The 18440-nt window shown below is 43.3% G+C and overlaps 1 protein-coding gene across 1 annotated transcript in view; it reads right to left on the bottom strand.

Annotated features, from left to right (window-relative positions):
- grin2da (glutamate receptor, ionotropic, N-methyl D-aspartate 2D, a) overlaps positions 1-17101 on the bottom strand; it is a 177988-nt gene extending 160887 nt beyond the window's left edge. The window contains exon 1 of the mRNA XM_031876479.1: positions 16766-17101. The gene's annotated coding sequence lies outside the window, so the exon portion shown is untranslated. The remainder of the gene's footprint in view (positions 1-16765) is intronic.
- Between the last annotated feature and the right edge of the window lie 1339 nt (positions 17102-18440).

Raw genomic sequence — 18440 nt, 5'->3', positions numbered from 1 at the left:
GGGGGGGATGTAGGGCAGGAGGGATGGAGGAAAAGATTTGATGATGTCAGAAACAGCTGAAAGAGGAGGATTTCAGGCCGAATGGGGGAAGATGAGGAGACGTTTACTCATTTAGAGGTGGAGGAGCAACAATAGAGAGGTATGGTCATGCATGGACTGCACAGAGTAGAAATAGTAAAGAAGACAAGAGACTGGAGTTAAGTCAATTGGAAAAGGTGATGGAAACTGAAACAGAGACGAAATATAAGTGGAATAGTGAGATATACGAAGGTGACATTTGGAGTTATAGCTGGTCCCTTTTCTTCAGCAGACCACTCTGAAGCGTACATCCTTTATTGATCGTTGGCTAAAATGTCAATAATTTAACTTTGTCAGTTAAAACTAAGAGGCACAGATGGTCTTGACGTACTGGGCTCTTGAGAATAACTCTGCGTTCCCATACCCATACTAACATACTATTTAATACACCAGAAAAATACTTATTATATCTCAATACAGTGTGTCAAATGCAGTACGCCAAAAATACCAGGATGTCCTACTGCATCCTACTGATAGCATACTTTTTAAACCCACAAAGTTCAAGGTGCAATGTTATGAGGAAGTAGTATTTCCCAATTGAATTCATACTGCATCCAGCTGCAGTATGCACTAAAAATAAAAATAGAAAGTATGTGATTTGGAACGCAGCTTAAATAAAAGTTGGATGTGAGCAGGAAATAGGATCGATGTTTAAAACAAGTGAGGAGAATCATAAGAATTATTTATAGGTTATAGGATACAGGTCGATTAGCATCGTAACATTTGGTCAAAGGTTTGGCTGAAGTGTAACTCATGAGCAATTACATTTTGTGCATGTATCTCATTGTCAGTAAATTCCATGCAAAGACCAAAGTGTTCGTATGTCTTCCAATTATTTCTGGCTTTGCTACCCTGACTGTGGCTCTCAGCCGCAAGCCCATTGGTTCCTCCTGAAGATGTAAATATCTAAAAAGAGGTCACAAATATATATTTTTTGAAAGGATTGTCATTTTCTAAAACCGTGTACAGCTGCTAACAACCGTTACTCAAAACGGAATAAATAGTGCATCTGTCGGGGACTATCTTCAGCAGCGGCTTAATCCACATTCGGTGCTATAGCGAGTGTTTTGGCAGCAGGAACGGAGTATGTGGGAGTCTTTATGTTCATGTTAATGAAGGAACTGTGTGGCTCAGTGATGTGTTTTTGATAAACAATGGAGCTCTATGGCACAGAGAAAAAAAGATAGATCAGCCTCTGATGCACACAGAGAATCAATTCATTGTTTTGGTTTTGCCTTTTTTAATGGGATTTGACAATATGAAAAATAGAGAATATTAACAACCTTATCTGTCAAAGTTAAATCGATTTACTGTTGTGAGCGTGACAAGGAAAGGCAGGAAAAAAAACACATCAGGTTCAAGAAACAATCCCCACATGTAGCCTTTACAGTTATTGAATTATTGTTGAGTTTCGTTTGCTAAACAATCAAATGTTTCCTTGCAGCTAATGGAGGCTTTGGCCCGGGAGTTTTAAAACCAACTGCACAGGGATGAATGGAGAAATGAAAAATAGTAAAAATAGTTTCCAAAGACATTGATAATTTGTGAAACACACAGTAGATTATTCATGCTGAAGCTGTAAATTATAAACTACTGCTAAGGGGAATCAACCCAAAACTAGATTTGGATGTATTAGTGTCAGAAGTAACAGTCAAGCTAAACCCAACTGAGGAAATAGACTTAATCGACCCAGAAATAACAACCTGTTGCATATGTAGCACTATACATCTCCAGGGAATTCAGTCCAGATGGAACCTGAAGATGACATTAAGTAGCTTAATGCAGGGACATCCATAGGAGATCATACAAATGTCATACTTCTACTGCTTTCCTGTACTTCAAATTCAAATTGCATCTCACTCCTGGTTCCCTTGTGTGATCTAAAGCTGCCATTCCCCTTCAAACACCGGAGCCAATTAGCTGCAGCTGTGGCGTTTTGCTCGCTGACCACCACTTCCCGTACGACTACGCGATGCCAGATGGATTAACACCGGTGATGGCCGAGATGCCAGGTGATGTTACTGGCCTTTTATGGGTGCATCTCCTCCACTTTGCATCAACAATGTGTCCACAAACTGATTGAAATTCCATATGTGTGATACCAGTATGCATCCATCCAGCTACATTGCATTTTCATTAGAAGTCAATACACTCACAGATACAGCAATGCATCATATTTCACGAGGTTTTGATTTTATTTTATTTTATTAAAACCTGGAACAACTAGAAATGAACTGAAAATGTCAGCTGTAAGAAAACTGTAGAGGAATAAGTAGAATGTTTCCCTCTAAAGTGCAGCAGAAGGAAAGGAAACACGTTAATACTCAAAGAGGACAGTAAATGTAGGTTCTGCCGTTAGTGACAGGAAACTTACGTGGTACCTACTATATTTACCGAACTTGGTTTCCCAAAATTGTCACTGGTTCCATCGACAAAAAGGCTAGTGGATCTGTGCATTGGATTTTAGTTTTTAAGTTATATTCAGTGAGATCATCTCCACAAATGAAAACCCCATTTTAAATACAATCGTGAGGATTAAAAAGCGTGACACAAACTACTCTGTTTTAGTGTTGACAGTTTCTAGTCTCATTTAGACATTTGTTAGCAACTGCATTTTTAAGACAAATAAAAGATTCAACATTCGTGAGAGGGGTTTGAACTGAAGTATTTTACATCATAGAACAAAGCGTTACAATCTCTTGAGCTGGTGCTTCCAGGTTTTAGGACATCAAGAACATCAGGAATCTGTGGTGGGAAGCAGCGCGGATAGTTGCTTAATTTAACAATTAACGAACTAACCAGCATTTAATAAGCAATGGAAATATAGAATATCTTGCTGATGCTAATGCTAGCCTCTATATAGTCTGAAAATCACCTAAATGAATAAAACAATGAAAGGAAGCCAACCTGGGAAGATGGTTAAGACAATGATATTAAGACACAAAAGATTTATCTGTGATGAAATCAGTTTCCAGTCAAAAATATGAACGTCTGTAACTCTATAGAAACCACCACGCTAGCTGCTTGTTGCCTCCAGAACCGTAACGTCCGCTATGGCTGCCACATTCTTACAACACCTGAAAAGCCTTCATTTCTCCTTCAGGGTCACTGAAGCCACAGAGAAGCTGGACGGCTAACTACGCTCTAAACCAAAAGAATGCAAAAGAGTGCTTAAAAAGAAAGCGCGCGAGCTCAGTGAATCCCTCCCTTGGATCAATAAAAACTGAAAACAAGTACAACAAGTACTCAGACAAGTACAAAGAGGGAGACACACAGTTAGAAGGCAGGGAGACAGGTACGGGCAGAATAAGGAGAATATTTGCCGTGGGTGATTTTGGGACAGAGATCTCCTTCATGCCGTCTGTTGTTGTCATTCAGTTTATCTCACTGTCAAAAGAAAGAGCCAAAGAAGGGGAGCAGTAACAGAGGCAGATGTGTAGCTTTGAAAAACAAGTCTCAGAAAAATAGAATGCCAGCTCAGAACCACATTTGGCAAAAAACCACATCTGGAACACACAATAAGATACTTATGTCATTTTAACAACCACGCAACTGCGTCTAAATGTTTAGTTCATCTTTATTTGAGCAGGGTTAGGGGTAGATGACCACTAACAATAACTAACTAACCCATATTAATAAAATATGTCCAGACGAAGATGAAGAAACTTCAAACCCAACCCGGTATGCTGATGTTCAAGGCAAATGCAAATCAGCTCATTGGTTATGTCACACGTGACTCTATCCCACTGACTCACATGACTTCACATCCGTAGCTGACGTAACATTACGAGCATGCTTATTTTAAGCCAAATCATTATGTTTTTTTCTAACCCTAACCAAGTAGTTGTGTTGCCTTAACCTAACCGCCAAAGGTCCGCAATGTTAACAACGTTAACAATTCCATGTGTCTACATAGTCAACAATGGATTTCAGTTTGCAAAAGTTGTGGTGTGTGTCCCATCCCTAAGGGTTTGAAAGTCGTGAGTCAAAACTAGTCAAAACTAGTTCCTATTGTTGATGTTAAAATGATCAGAGGCCACATTACTCAAATATTTGTGCTTGTGACAATGTTTGTGACAGTTTTTACTTCTTTTGAAGTCATTGAAGCTTCTCGATACCAAGAAACAAGTATAAATTATTTCATGAATAATTGCACTGACTTTCTCCCTTTTTGCTTTCTAGTTTGGTTCAGTACATTGTCTTTATTAAATTATGCACAATGATCTCTGCAGGGGTCAATAAAGCATCACATCATTGCTGCACTATTTCCCTCTGTGCAATACATTATCACTGAGGAGCTGCCCTGCAGTCACGAAGCTATTCCACCGGTCCGAGAACATGTGAATTATTTACCTCACACACCAGATAATCTCACTGGATCCTCTCTAATCGGGACGCAGCACACGTCCTGAATGCACGCAAACTCACAAGGTCATTTTTATCTGAGATCAGAAAATAGGAGCTGTCTTCTCAAGAACCTTGAAGACAAACACTAAAAGAAAGAGACTTACGAGCAGACGGAACGCAGGAAACAATATCTTTGATATACGTTTCAGCATTTACTGCTGCAGAATGTTTCCACATCATGGTGAGTAATGTACCATCTTTTGTCTTTTTTGTTCTTCAGTGTATTTATTTTCACGTTCCCAGTATATTTTCCAGAATGTTTCAGATCTGACTTCTCCCTTTTCTCAAGTTTTTGTGGGCAGCTGCCTCTGGTTCTGTGTTTGCCCTGCACAGGATAGAAGAAGAACAGCTTCAAACACTAAAAACACATTCATGCACATGTTGGCAACGGCAGTGAGCGTTTGCCGTCCAGACAAATTAGCAAGCTTAAAACATTGACGTCAAAATATCTGGTGTGTCTCCAACAGGGCTCAAGTCCTAGAGTTCCACCAGGATCACCACCGTTTCAGAGGTATTTGGTGTTAACATGTGACTTTATGCCGAATGTGTCCGTAGTGACTAACACACAGGAGTATGTCATTTTTTTAAAGGATTGCAGGCAATCAAACGCGTTGACCTGCACAAGACTGATCAAAAATGCTGGTGTTTGTTGCGCCCATTTCAAAAGTCTAAGTCAAACCTCTGAGTGTATGTCATGGCGTTTGACGTTCTGTAGTGACCACAGCTAACGTTGTTGGAAGCATACAGTCCCTTGCATGCTGGTAATGTCTCGCTGGTGAAACGTAAGTTCCAGGTTTCTCCAACAGTAATATATTGGGCCACTTGCTGACGTGTTCTACACACTCACTGAAAGCACACAGACCTGGAAAGTCGATCTGTTTGGTGGTTAATGCCGTTCCTTGCACTGCTGCACTCTGCGCCCACTTACGTACGTCGTCATTGTTTTCAAACTGTGAAAAGGTCTGTTCAGACCTGTAGTTAAAGTCCTGTGGCATATATTCCTGAAATAATTGCAGTTCCAGCCAGCCGGCAGCTTTGAAGACCTGTCATTCCACACCTGCCTACTACTGAGGAACATACACACAACACAGCAAAATACTGTGTACAGGTAATTCAAGGGGTTGGTACCTTACTAGTTCTTTCACAGGGGTTTTCTGCTGATATTGATATTTTGTTAAACTAGGACTCTGACTGGCACCCCAGCTTAACGGCCAGCGACCGCTTCCTCAACAACTACTGCCTGCTGCCTTTGAGCAACACACTGAACACCAACATGCAAATCTTTTCCGTGTAAACAACGGGTTTAAGCAGATGACTTTAATACTTCTATCAAGCAGAACAAGCATCAAATATGGATTTTTTAGGATTGAGCCTATATACGACACTAATCCAAAACACCTCGCAGCAAGAATAATAATCATATAATTCACTAATTTTACAAGGAGCCAGTTATACAAGAGTGCAAGGGTCACATCAGCTGCAGGGAAAGATAACAAACGAATATCCATTTTCCATGCAGCGTAAGAGAACGTGCAGAGCACAAGAGACCTGGTTATAATGTTGTACACCGCTGATTGATTACGCAACACCATGTTGGTCTCTGCCTTGAGTGAACAAAGGGTACTAGAGTGGGCAAGATGAGCAAATTAGAAGGGATTTATGTAGAACTAACGAGATTTTCTAAAGCAAATGGTGTTTATCATTCTATTAGCCTGCTGGATTGTGGGCAGAGAGGGGGCATCTGCAGAAAGTGCTTCGATCAAAAGGCCGGAGCTGCAGAGGAAGAGGTGAAATTAATTTGCAGTAACAGCCAACAGGGTCAGAAGGAACCTTTTTTTCCCCACAGAAGCAAATTAAATGTTGCTCCTCAGCTGCATCGGCAGGCTGACGATCTCCAACATACATGACGCGTACTATGCTGTTGTGCTGTTGTTTTTCTGTGTGTTTACATTCACTGTTGCACACGAGCTGTTTATGCATTGTAAATGTCAAAGCAATTTTTCACTTCTGCCGGCACAAATGTCACAAGCCGGCTGTGTGGCAGAGAGGGGGACTTTGTATTCTGCTGATTTGAACGCGAGTTATTATTTGCGTGCGGCAGTATGGCATGATTATCTGTCATCATCAGTCTGTCTGGGTATTTAATCAGCTCATCACAGAATATATCACCACCATTGTAATGCATGATGCCCTCTGGAAGAAAAGGATTCAGCCACTGTCAGAGAAAACCTGCATGATATACCACCGACGTCTGTCATTACATCATTACATCTATCCGATGTGCTCGACTTTAAACGTGACTCAACACCCCTGAACATACAACCAAACTCCAGGCCACCCATCACTGCAATTGACACTATGAACAAGGGGTTTAATCAATTAGTAGTATCAATAGTATGATGAAATGGCTGCACATATAATTAATGAACACAAAACACAAAACATGTGTTATTTACCTGCATTAATGCTTGAGATGCAACTGTTTCTTGTTCACTGACAAACAAAACCTTCAGTGCAGGTCGTGGCCTGTTAGTCTCTGATATCGTTGAATGGCTTTGTGGTGCTGTGTGCCGTTGCATTAGTGGAATAGATGTGATTGAAGCTGTCACGTAAAATGAAGGATGCACCAATGCAGGTACCAGATATCGGGCAAATACTGACTCAAAGAGCTGGATCTCCCTGGCAGTTTTGCTGCTGCGCTAAACAGGTTTACGCTTTTGAAATGAAATTAAGATTTTTTACAAAGTTGCTATTGTACTATTTATTATTTTCATAGTAGAACACAATTCTGTATATTCATATCTATGTATTTTTTGATACATTTATAAAAGCAATGTTTAAGTCCAGCCTGTTGTAATGATCCATGTCACGTCCACACAATGAGGCATACAGTTTAATAATCAAAGCCCAGGTATTGGTACCAGGACCAGATCTTCTTAAAGACGTGCAGTGGAGCTTCTGATAGGATGGAGGCTGGTCCTAAACCATGAAGAGCTTCATATGCAATCTGCATTCTTCAATACTTTCTAAAAGAAAAGGGAGCAAGATGCCTGCGGTCAAAGCATAATTTATTACTTCTGAGCAATTTCACTTGTTTTCCTGAGATAGAGGAATGCTGTTTTGGTCACTGATTGTGAAACCTTGTTGTGGGAAACTATAGACCCCAAATCCTCGGGTAACGCATTTTGTTTGGCCTCCGGGCTAAACAAAAGTGTTTCTGTCTTATCTTCGGCTTTGTCTTTTTTTTAGAGCAAATAATCACAAACCACAGCCTGTGAATATCTTGAGAGCATCTATCTCCTCTTGCTCTGCACAAATGTACAATCAGGTGTCATCAGCATGACTCTGGAGATGATCTCTGCAGAGATTTCCTTCTGCTGCTCATTCCTGAGCTGCATTAGCTTACGAGGGCAAAACAAGGAAATATAATCATTTTCACTTTTTGAATAATTCCCATGCGCCGTTATCGAGTATGACTTTAGCTTGACCCAAATATGGAGTAAAGGCTCCAAAGCTATTTCTGCTGATGGAGTTTTCACATATTTGTCTCTATCTACATTCAGCACAGGATGGACATTTTAACCTTTTGTATAATTTGTCTCTCTTATAGCACAGGAACCGTCAAGTCAATTCAGTAATTCTGCCAACAGAGAGCTGTATAATTTTACAAATGTATAATTTGTGTCACCAACAGCGGCTGCAATGATGTCTCTGCCGCTCAATGTTTCAGTACTGGGCTGTTGTATTAAAAATATATATTTTTTATGATATGACCGTTTATGAAAGAGCAAGCTCCGCCTATTGATCATCTTGGAATTCTGGGAGCTTCTTATTTTGCTTCTTCGGTGTCCGGAGAAAGAGAGATTACACAAATGTATAGCTTGTTCTGAGCAAAATTACTGCTTTGACTTGAAAATTGATACAGAAATCAATGCTCCGAGTGCCATTAGAGAGACAAAAGTCTATATTTGGGCAGATCTGGCATCACATGATCAGGTGCTGCATAACGGATAGTTATGTAGAGGTTGTGCTGCATGCGCTCATTTTGGCCTAGTATAACCAGTCCTCCTCCTCCGGCCACTGAGCAGCTGGGGACTAAGTTCTAGCGTGCCTGCACCTCGGCACTAGTCTTTAAGCGAGGAGAAAGTGTTACTCATTCTGCTTCCCCCACTAGGCCTGTGCAGGGATTCGAACCCCGGCCTAAATGACTACATTGCATTCACTGCGCCGTACTGCAACCTTGAGAGGCGGCGGGAAGTAAGGATCTTGTCTAAACTGAGCCCTGAGCCTCTGACAGTGAGAAGAGTCACACAGCCATTTTCTCAACGGAATACCGAAAATTGCCTCCCTCTCCAAAGCTCCCCTAACAATGTTCAGCTCGGATTTTGGAAGAGAAGGGTATTCAGGCAGGCCCGAGGGCTAATAGCCCACGAAGTCAAATATGTACAGTGGCTGCGGGGTAATAGGCAGCCGAGGCTGAGCTGACTGGGTGGCTGAAAAGGAAAGGAGGAAGAGGAGAGAGGGATGGAAACTTTGAGAGGAGAGAGCAAGCAAAGGGCAGGGAAATATGGGAGGTGGAGGAAGAGAAGAGACCATAAACAATCCTCAGGTGATGCAACGCTACAGGTGCAGATCGCCCCGTAACCTCAGTCTCCTTTGTCTCTTTCATTTCTCTTCATCTTTTTTTCTCACCACTCGCCCCTCCGTTACTCCTACAGCGCCCTTGTCTCTGAGTGCTACACCGGGTTGAGTTACAGGTGCACCGAAGGAAAATCCCTCACCTCCCTCCCTCCCTCCCTTCCTCCTCAGCAGGCTCGAGCCACATTAATCCACTGATATAGATTTACAGCGACGGGCCGGCCCGGTGAGCCCCTGGTTAGATCACTTCAATTCCAGAATGTTCTGCTGAATGTCCTTTTGTTTTGTTTTTCCCCTCCGTCATTTTCCTCCTCCTCCTCCTCCTCCTTTCTAGCTGCCTCTCCCCTGTCCCTCGAGCTGTTGCCTTTTTAACGCGATCCCTGACACGTTTTCTTCAAATACCTGATGTGGCTGCTTGGATAAATCCCAAGTGAGGGATTAGCTTTGACACCTGACCCACACAGTAAGAAAAACCAAAGAAGAAGAGCAGCTCCACCCTGCATACTGAGACCAGACACTTCTCCAGGAACGTATTCTGTTTGCTGTTTTAGTATCTGTCAAAAAGTAGGTAGCAGCAGCTGAATTTATGTTTGCTGAGAAGCAACAGCACTAAATCGTGTGCGATATTACGTAGAAAAATCATTACTTTCCTGATGTTTTTTGTTAATATAATGCAGTTTTTGTGTTGGTTGAGGCGCATAATACACCGTGCGAATGTAATGTTTAAATCTGGCCCAGGATTGTTGCTGCATGTCATCCACTTCTCATTCTTCTGATCCATCGCTTTCTCTGTCTACCATAAAATATGCCACAGAGGAGAAGTTGACAACAAATAATACCATATGTTTTGTAGAAAAGCAGCAGTGTTCTCAGAGGAGCCCATTTGTCATTTATAACAGCTGGGATGATCAAAATAATATGACTATTGTATCAAAGAATGAGTAAAACAATGCCCAGCTGCACAATCCTAGATGTCACTGATTCTGTGATGTGCAGGTCCTCCGGGGGACGTACCGAGCAGTACATGGCAAAATAGTGGAGCAGCTCAGCTAGATATTTATGTGTTCACATACATAGGAAAATAAACCCACAAATTGATTTGACGCTTATTTCTAGTATGTTTATTGGTTTAATAACTTAAAACATATATATATATATTATATTAACAATTGTGTCATGGTCCAGGGAGTTTGCTTACAATACACTTCCTGTTTTACTTTGATACTCTCACCTTATGTGAGAGTATCTACCTGGTTTTATTTCCTGCCTTTGTGTGTTTTCCCTTCTTTCGTGACTGTCTGCTCCGCCCTGATTTGTTCCAGCGGTGTCTGATGACCCTGCTCACAGAGAACCATCCATTCCTTTCACTGAGGCGTCCACATGGAGGACTTTTATAAAGTCACCACAGTGATCGAGCTATTCTATTGTTTGCCTTTACCCACCTAATCATTATATCCACAACACTGATGATTATTGTTTTGTTGTGTATTTCTCATTGTGTAAATATGTTGTGAAAGCACCGAGGGTCAACAATACAATGTTGTCGCAATGTTGGTAAAAAGAGTTTGGTCAATATTGAGATATCTGACGTTCTCCATATTGCTCAGTCATCGCTTCCAACCAAATCTGCTCCAGTTTTAACACAAGATCTTTTTTTGTCACCGTGGGATAAATAAATACTCCTACCAGTGCAAACCTGTGCTGCTGATCGATAACACACAGAGTGGTAAAGAGTTGTAAACACAGTCATCCAATCCAGGCTTTTAACAAATCAATCAAGTCTGCTTCATTCCAGTTATTAATCTCTTCGTCTAAACAAGCTCCAATTAAAGACCAAATTCAATCAATATCTATTTTAATCCACCTGTCGTTAGTATTCATGTCAGTCTTGTGTGTCCATTACTGGAAAATAATATTTGTGTCTTCTCGTCTGTTCCATTTTTCTTTCTTTTTTTTAATTGGTCCACTGCTCCCACTGAGTCCACGCCTGCTGTAAACACACACGCCAATGACATTGTAATGTCTCCACCAAATGGCATATGTTAACTCGGCGTGCGTCGATTAACTTTGACACTGCAGCATCTTGTCTCTCACAGTTCTCAGCCACTGGCTCCTTTCCACCACCATCTACCGGACCTCTGACGTCGTATCTCTCTCTGCCATTCCCTCCCTCCTACGTCTGCTGTGTCCTTCTTAGTTTACTGCCCTTCTCTCTGCATTCTTCATCCCTTTTGTGCCTTCTGTTCTCCCCACCCCCCCTTCCGCTTTATCCTTTCCCTGTTTTCTTTGCCCTATCCTTTCCCTTTTCTCCCTTCCATGTCTTCCTCCTCTTTGGTTTCTACTTCCCTCTTTCTTTCTCTCTCACCCTTTCCTCCGCCCCGACACCAATCACTTCTGATCTGACACTGCAGGCCGCTGTTTCACTTAGTTTCATCTCCACACTGTTGACACTGACCCGAGTCCTGCATCAGATATGGTGAAGGAGAGAGAGAGAGAGAGAGAGAGAGAGCATGTGCATGTGTGCAAGGGGGTGGGACAGGAAAGGAGGGGGAGTCGCGTCCAGACGTGATGAAACACACCTAGGGATGAATGCAAGTCCATTCATCTCCTTGTTCTCAGGCATCCATTCACAGAGGCTGATGGAGCGTGGCGATAAAGAGGAGAGGAGATATGAATGGTCCGACTTTGAGAGGGAGGGAACGGAGGAATGCGGAAGAAGAGGAGGTACAAATAAAAGAGGATGTTGGGGAGGAAATGGAGAAAGGAAGGGTGGCGGGCACAGAGATATGGAGGAAAAAATGAGTTAAGCAATAACGGGAAGGAGGCAATAAGGATGAAAGGGGAAGGAAAGAAAACAGATGAAAGAAAGAGAACAAGAGGAAGAAGAAAGGAACAATGCACCTGGAAATGAGGAGACAGTGGAAGTAAACAAGAGTAAGAAAGGAAGTAGGGAAGAAAAGTCTTATGGGCAAATCAAAAGGAAATGGAAGGAAGATAGTGAACAGGAAATATAGAAAGGGAGGGACAGGAAGTAGTGGAGGATTGAAGGAAAAAGCGCATGAATTAAGGAATGTAAGGAAGAATAGAAGGAATGTAGGGAAAAGCAGCAAAGGGGCGCAACAAAGGGAAACAAGGAGAAGTGAGGATGGAAGTAAGGCAGTAAGATGAATAAAGAGCAGATTGGAGTGTGGAAGAAAAGACAAAAAAGGGCACACTAAATAAAGAAGGGAGTGGAAAGTCTCAACAGGAAGTAGAGGGAGACCAAAATGGAATGGAGGTAATGAAGAAAAGGAGGAACGAGTGGAGGACGGGAAAAAGGAAAGATAGAAGGGCACAGGGTTTTAAGGAGATAAAAAGAGGAACAGAGGAAGAAATTGAGAAAAAGCCAAAAGGGCAGAGCAGCTAAAATACAGAAGAAAGGGAGCAAGGAATGAAGGGGTGAGGTAAGAAGTGAGGACAGGCTGGAGGGAGTCCAAAGGGAGAGGAAGCTCAAACAAAGCAAATGAACAAAAGGAAAGCAGAATAAAGTCCAGCCGATCCCCGGAAAAAAAGAAAAGAAAAAAACAACCCCAAAATGGCTGAACTCATTTAGCTCGGTGCAGCCTTTCAATGGATATGATGTCACTCCCACACACATGAAAGAGAGTCTGCTTCAACAACACACGGGGATTATGTGAATGAGATGAAGTATTCAGACGGCTTAGTGTCACAATTAAATGTGTGTGACTGTGGAGAAGAGACAGAGACAACGAGACGGAGGACGAGAGACGAAGACCGACAACAGGCAGAGAGAGAGAAACGGGCAGCGGCAGCCTTGAGTCGTCTGCCTGTCGCTCTGCTTCGCCACCACTACGCTGTGATGGATTGTGGGAAGTGATGACACATGACAACTTCTACTGTCGTATTCAAACACAGAGAGACACAGCCGACCAGGTGGCCGGTTGCACGGAGACATCTCTGCAGACAAAGCGGAGGGTTTCATGCCACTTCTCCTTTTATTTATTCTCTCACGACTCCTTCCTCCCTTCCTTCCTTCATTTCCTTGCTTGCCACTTTCTTTTGACATGCGGAGACACAGCTACCAACATGTTTGTAGGACATGCAGGTGAATGCATCACATGTAACAAGCTATGTTGGCTTTAGAATTTTCTCAAACTCATTTTACAATCTGTTGCCAGAGTTTACCCAAAAGTGGCCTCATGGCAGTTTAAAGGATAATTAAGATTTAGAACAACTTGGGTCGTTTTTTGTAGTTTTCGGTCACACCGTAATATCCCTAAAACACTGTTTGATGGGGAGGAAATGCAAGCAATCAGACTGGGTGTGAAGTTTTCAGTCAAAGAAATTAAAACCACTTCATCTGGAGGTAAATCTTAAGAAGAGTGCAGCTGAAATGTAATTCATAACCCCTTCATTTGCAGAGGTAAACAAAAGTATTGTCAGTACCGTAAATCCAAGCAGTGTGGAGGCTAACATCTGACTGTATGTTTCAAAACCCAGAATAAGTAGAAGATGAAAGGTTTAGTCCTTATAGTTAGTCAAGTTAGCTCAGTAACATCCCTCAGAACAGTACATACATTCATTCAGATTAGGGAATAAACGAATCAGGGACCTAACGAATTAAACAGTTTAAGCCCCCCGTTCACAAATACGTATAAACACTAGAGGTACAGGCTGCCTTTCATTGTGAAATGTACCCCAAAATAACATGGCGCTGCTCCCCAAAGTCCAAGGCACAAATGTGCCCCATTGGATGAAAGTGGGGAAGTTGCGAAAGGTTTCTGACGCGGGACATCGACAACATGGAATCAACCAACCGTGCTTGTTTCTGAACAGCACTTTTGCAACTTGATTAAAATAGTGGCACCAGAGAAAATAACTGTCCAATCATTCAGTGCAACTCCACCAGGAGACAAGAACGTCAATATTGATAATTGATGGTGCAAAACCCAGTTTACATACAACGCCAACATTGTTTAAATTCCCCCCTTCTGCATTGTCTGTGGATGACAATACGGTTACGATTAAAGAAAGATTGGAAGCAAAGTCTGCATGAAACACGGCTGAACTGCTTTTGGATGTTTCTATATTTCCATCGGGGCTGCCACAGACGTCCAAACAGATGTCGGGTAAGCAACACGTTCTCACTTTCAGCTCGTCGGTTGGTCATCGGCTACTCTTCACACTGCGGCGCTCCAAGTCGACCTCGAGCCTCAGCTTGGCCTGCGTCAGTTCTCCATTCATACATTTTGTTTTCAAAATAAACTCCCGCGTTCACAGGAAACGGCTTGGTTAAGATAAGGCAACAAAATGGTTTTGGTTTTGGTTAAAATAAAGTATGTTTGTTAAGTAGTTACTACGTTATGTCCGGACGTAGCTATGTCACGTACGCAACCTAGTGCATAAACTATGCAACGTAGTCAAGTAGAATACGTAGTAAATGTAGTAAAGTTAGGTGAACTCTGTAAAGTAGTTTGAAGGCTACGTCACATCAGTAACGTAACCTACGTTACACGTTATTATTTAAAATAACATTGACTTTTGGTTTTACACAAACACCCTTCTCCTGGGTGAAAGTCCTGTGTTTGTTTTACCCACCCATCCACCCCCTCCTCCTTACGCAGCCTTCATCACTCTTTAAACTACGTCACCTGACTTCCTCCTGTACTCCCGCGATAGTTTGGCGCGTAAGACTTGACGTGTTAGGTGTGAGAGTGGTCTGGCTCAGTCGATTTGAAAGAATGAGATGACAAATTACTCATCAACACTTTAAAAGGCCATCTGTGAGCTTTCATTCAAAATAAACTCTTCAAGACCATTTTGTCCGTCACAGTCAAAGCCACAGAGATGGTGACAGCTGCTCTGGTCGCCATCTTCATCCTCTTGATTCATTTTAAGGTGCCTGACATAATAAAAAAGCCAGATAATAATGTATAACATAATAAAAAAAACATTTCATAGGTGTAAAAAATGTAAAACGTGAGAGTGAATATGTAATAAGCCTCGCTGCCTTCGAGGGTAGCCACCATCTTTATCCTTAAATATACTAACAAGAGACAAAGAGCCTGGGTCGAGTCCAGTGGCCTCAGGAACAGCACCATGAAAACAAATCTGCTGCCTCAGCAGTTGCTGACCTCAAAATGGTGGAAGCAGACAAACAGTGCAGCCAACATGATTCCTCTTTTTTCTGCTACGACTACTGAGGGGCACAAGGTCGCAAAAACATGTCAGTCAACACGGATGATGGATTGTTGGCATGGTTACTGTGAGCATTTAGTGGAGCTCTCATGGAATCGCTGCACAGCTGCTGTTTCTGGTCACACGAGAAGCAAAAGAAGAAAACATGCCAGCTAAGTGTATGCTTTGTTGTGTGTGAGACGTCAGGTATCCGAGCAGGTGGTAACTCAGTTTGATGCTTTTAGTGAAGCGCGCAATCTCAGAAGAGGAGGAAACCATCTTCACACACTAGTTGTTCGATGCATGTAACCGACATTACATGTAACTCTCCATTACAGCAACCACACCTCAGCAAAAACACTCACACAGGCTGTGAATGTGAGGGATGAACGGTGTTTACACCCTAAGACTGAAATTCAATTCAAACTGTTGAATCACAGACACACACACACACACACACACACACACACACACACTCTCTCTCTCTCTCTTATGAAACTGCAGCATCATCAATGCGAGTAGTGGGTTATTTTTCCCCCATCTGCTTTGAGGAATTGTGTTTGTGTGTGTTGTGGTGGAGGTGGAGGTGGAGGGGGAGGGAGGGGGTGCATGCTCCTAGCTCAGAATCCCAATGTCCCCTGTCTGTCCCGGGGAGTGATCTGCACACACACACACAGCCCTGCTGCTTGCTGGTGCACCAACTGCTGATGTGCGCGCGCACACACACACACACAGAGGATTGATCCTGGATCTGATAGTTGCCCTACAGCTAATAATACTGAAAGGGAGAGGAAGGGGGGTTTTGGGAGAAGAGGAGGAGGAGCGGGTGTAGGAGAGATGTGAGCCCCCTCGGCGCAACCAACGCAGCCGCTGGAGAGGGCATAACGCACATATGCGCAACAACCGGTTTGGGAATTTGCAGGATGCAAATGCCTGTGCCGTGAGATCGCGGGGCGCGCGGGGGGAGGCATGTATGCGGGCTTTCCGACATGTCACATCTGAATCACAGCTGCCCGCACCTGTCTGTCACTGAGTGCAAGTTGCGCGCTGACTTCCCCGCGTGACAGAAAGACAGACAGAGGAGGGATGGCGCACCGGTCCGTACATGTGTGTGTGTGTGTGTGTGTGTGTGGGTGTGCGCGCGCGTCTGGCTGTAAATACCAGCCACACCGGCATGCACGCGCATCAATGACAGAGGGGTCAAAGCCTCGCGCACCACCGGCCGGCTGCGTCCCACCAGTCAGAGCGCGAGACAGGGGAGAGTGCCCCAACGGGCTTTGCACATACGTGCACAAGCAAGCCCCGGAGGAAATGCAGCAAGCAGCTCACATCCAAACAGCCGGAACGTGAAGGGCAAAGCCGGAGACAGTTGTCTGAGACATTTTCACCTTCAGCGGGAAACATCAGAGACACGAGAGGGAGAGACGAGAGGGTCCAACACAAGACATGGAAATCATTTACTCACTGTTCTCAGGAGCCCGACACTCTTCTTCTCTCTTTGCTCTCCGCGTCTTCTCTCCGTGCACCACAATCCATCCGTCCATCCCTCCGCTGGACATGTCCTGCGGCATAGAGCCTGGTCGAATTCTAATGTTGCGGGATAATGTCCTCGGGATGAAACGGGGAAAAAAACGTGTCACCCCCCCTCCCCACTCACACATACACACACAAAAAAAGCAGATAATCACGCGCACACACAGTTTCGACCTTTTCCTCCACTCGGCGAGGCTACATGTTGCTGACTGCTCCCTCTGTCCCGCTCGCTCACTCTCTCCTCTCCCGTTATTTTGTTAAAATTCAGTATGTACGCTCTGTCACCTAGCAACGTCTCTCTACCTCCCTCTCTCTCTTCCTCCCTCCCTCCATATCTCCCTCTCTCTCTCTCTCCTCATCACTTCCTCGCTACACGTGTTGAATGCTAAACTAAGTTGGGATGATTTTTCTATATATATTTCCCTGAATGTTTATTTCTTCTTTTCCTCTTTCCTTGAGTCATCTCTCCTCACTCGCCTCGTCCTTTTTTATTCTCGACCGAGATCCTTCCATCTTCCCTCCCCAAGGACGCCCTTCCATCTTTCCTCTCTCCCCCTTCTCTCTCCCCTCCCTCCTTTTACACCCTCTCTTCTTCTCATCCCTCACATATAGCTACTTCATTTCCTCCCTCTCCCCCCATTCTTTCTCTCCCTCACCCATGTCTCCTCCTCTCACCCTTTTTTTCCAGTCCTCTGTGACAAATGTGGCAGCACATGTCAACACCCGGTGAAGGAAATGAGTAAAACAGAAGTGATCACATTAATCTAAGGATGCCTTATATGTTGTGCTTATGTTAAACATTCACCCTGTTGAAACAATAAGTCTATTAATCGAGTAAGTCGTCACCAAAAACAGTTCATTCTTTGTTTTACACAACACGTGCAACACGTGCTAGATTAGTTTGGTGTTCATGAATGACTGTGAAGAAAAGTTTTCTGTTAGCTCGTTAACCTACAGTTCAGTGAGCAACGGAACGCTTTAGCTCTTCTGTATGGATTTTCTGCATTATTATGATGCAAAATCAAACATGAGTTATGTACAATGTGCAAGAGTGAAAATCAACGTACAGTCAGAACATATAGTATAATATAACCAACTGGTTCTCTCTCCCAAGGCGTCAAGTAACGCAGCTCGGGGTGGGAAGAGCCTCAAAGTTTAGCTGTGTTGTGTGATGCATTGGTGTGAGAATGTGTTGGCTTAACAGAAACCTCACCCGACTGCATCCAGTAGCCGGGCACTGATCGGCACAAAGGCTGTTTGTAAGAAATGCAACGTAACGTCACCCATTGGTTTAGGGACTGCGGTTTTGAAGCTTGGGGTTCTGCATCTTGGCCGTCGCCATCTTGGCCCACTGGCACAAGAGGGCGGAGCTAAGTACAACCGAACGATTTTAGAGTTTAAAATGTACCAATCACACGGTGGCCCCGCCCTAAAGCACACCCTGCTTTATGGTCTATTTGACTCTAAATGGACCATCATTTACTAAAAGTGTGGCTACACCCGTGTTGTTTGTTTGTTAAATGCCCTGATGAAGACCTACAGTTGTTGAAACATGTTTCCTCTTTTAGTGATTTAGCCACTATAATTACAGCTTTTTAAAGTATTTC

Source organism: Anarrhichthys ocellatus, unplaced genomic scaffold, assembly GCF_004355925.1.
Source record: "Anarrhichthys ocellatus isolate YVR2014 unplaced genomic scaffold, GSC_Weel_1.0 scaffold110, whole genome shotgun sequence".
Taxonomy (NCBI): domain Eukaryota; kingdom Metazoa; phylum Chordata; class Actinopteri; order Perciformes; family Anarhichadidae; genus Anarrhichthys; species Anarrhichthys ocellatus.
The sequence above is the reverse complement of the archived record's forward strand: the minus strand, read 5'-3'. Positions and strand labels throughout refer to the sequence as shown.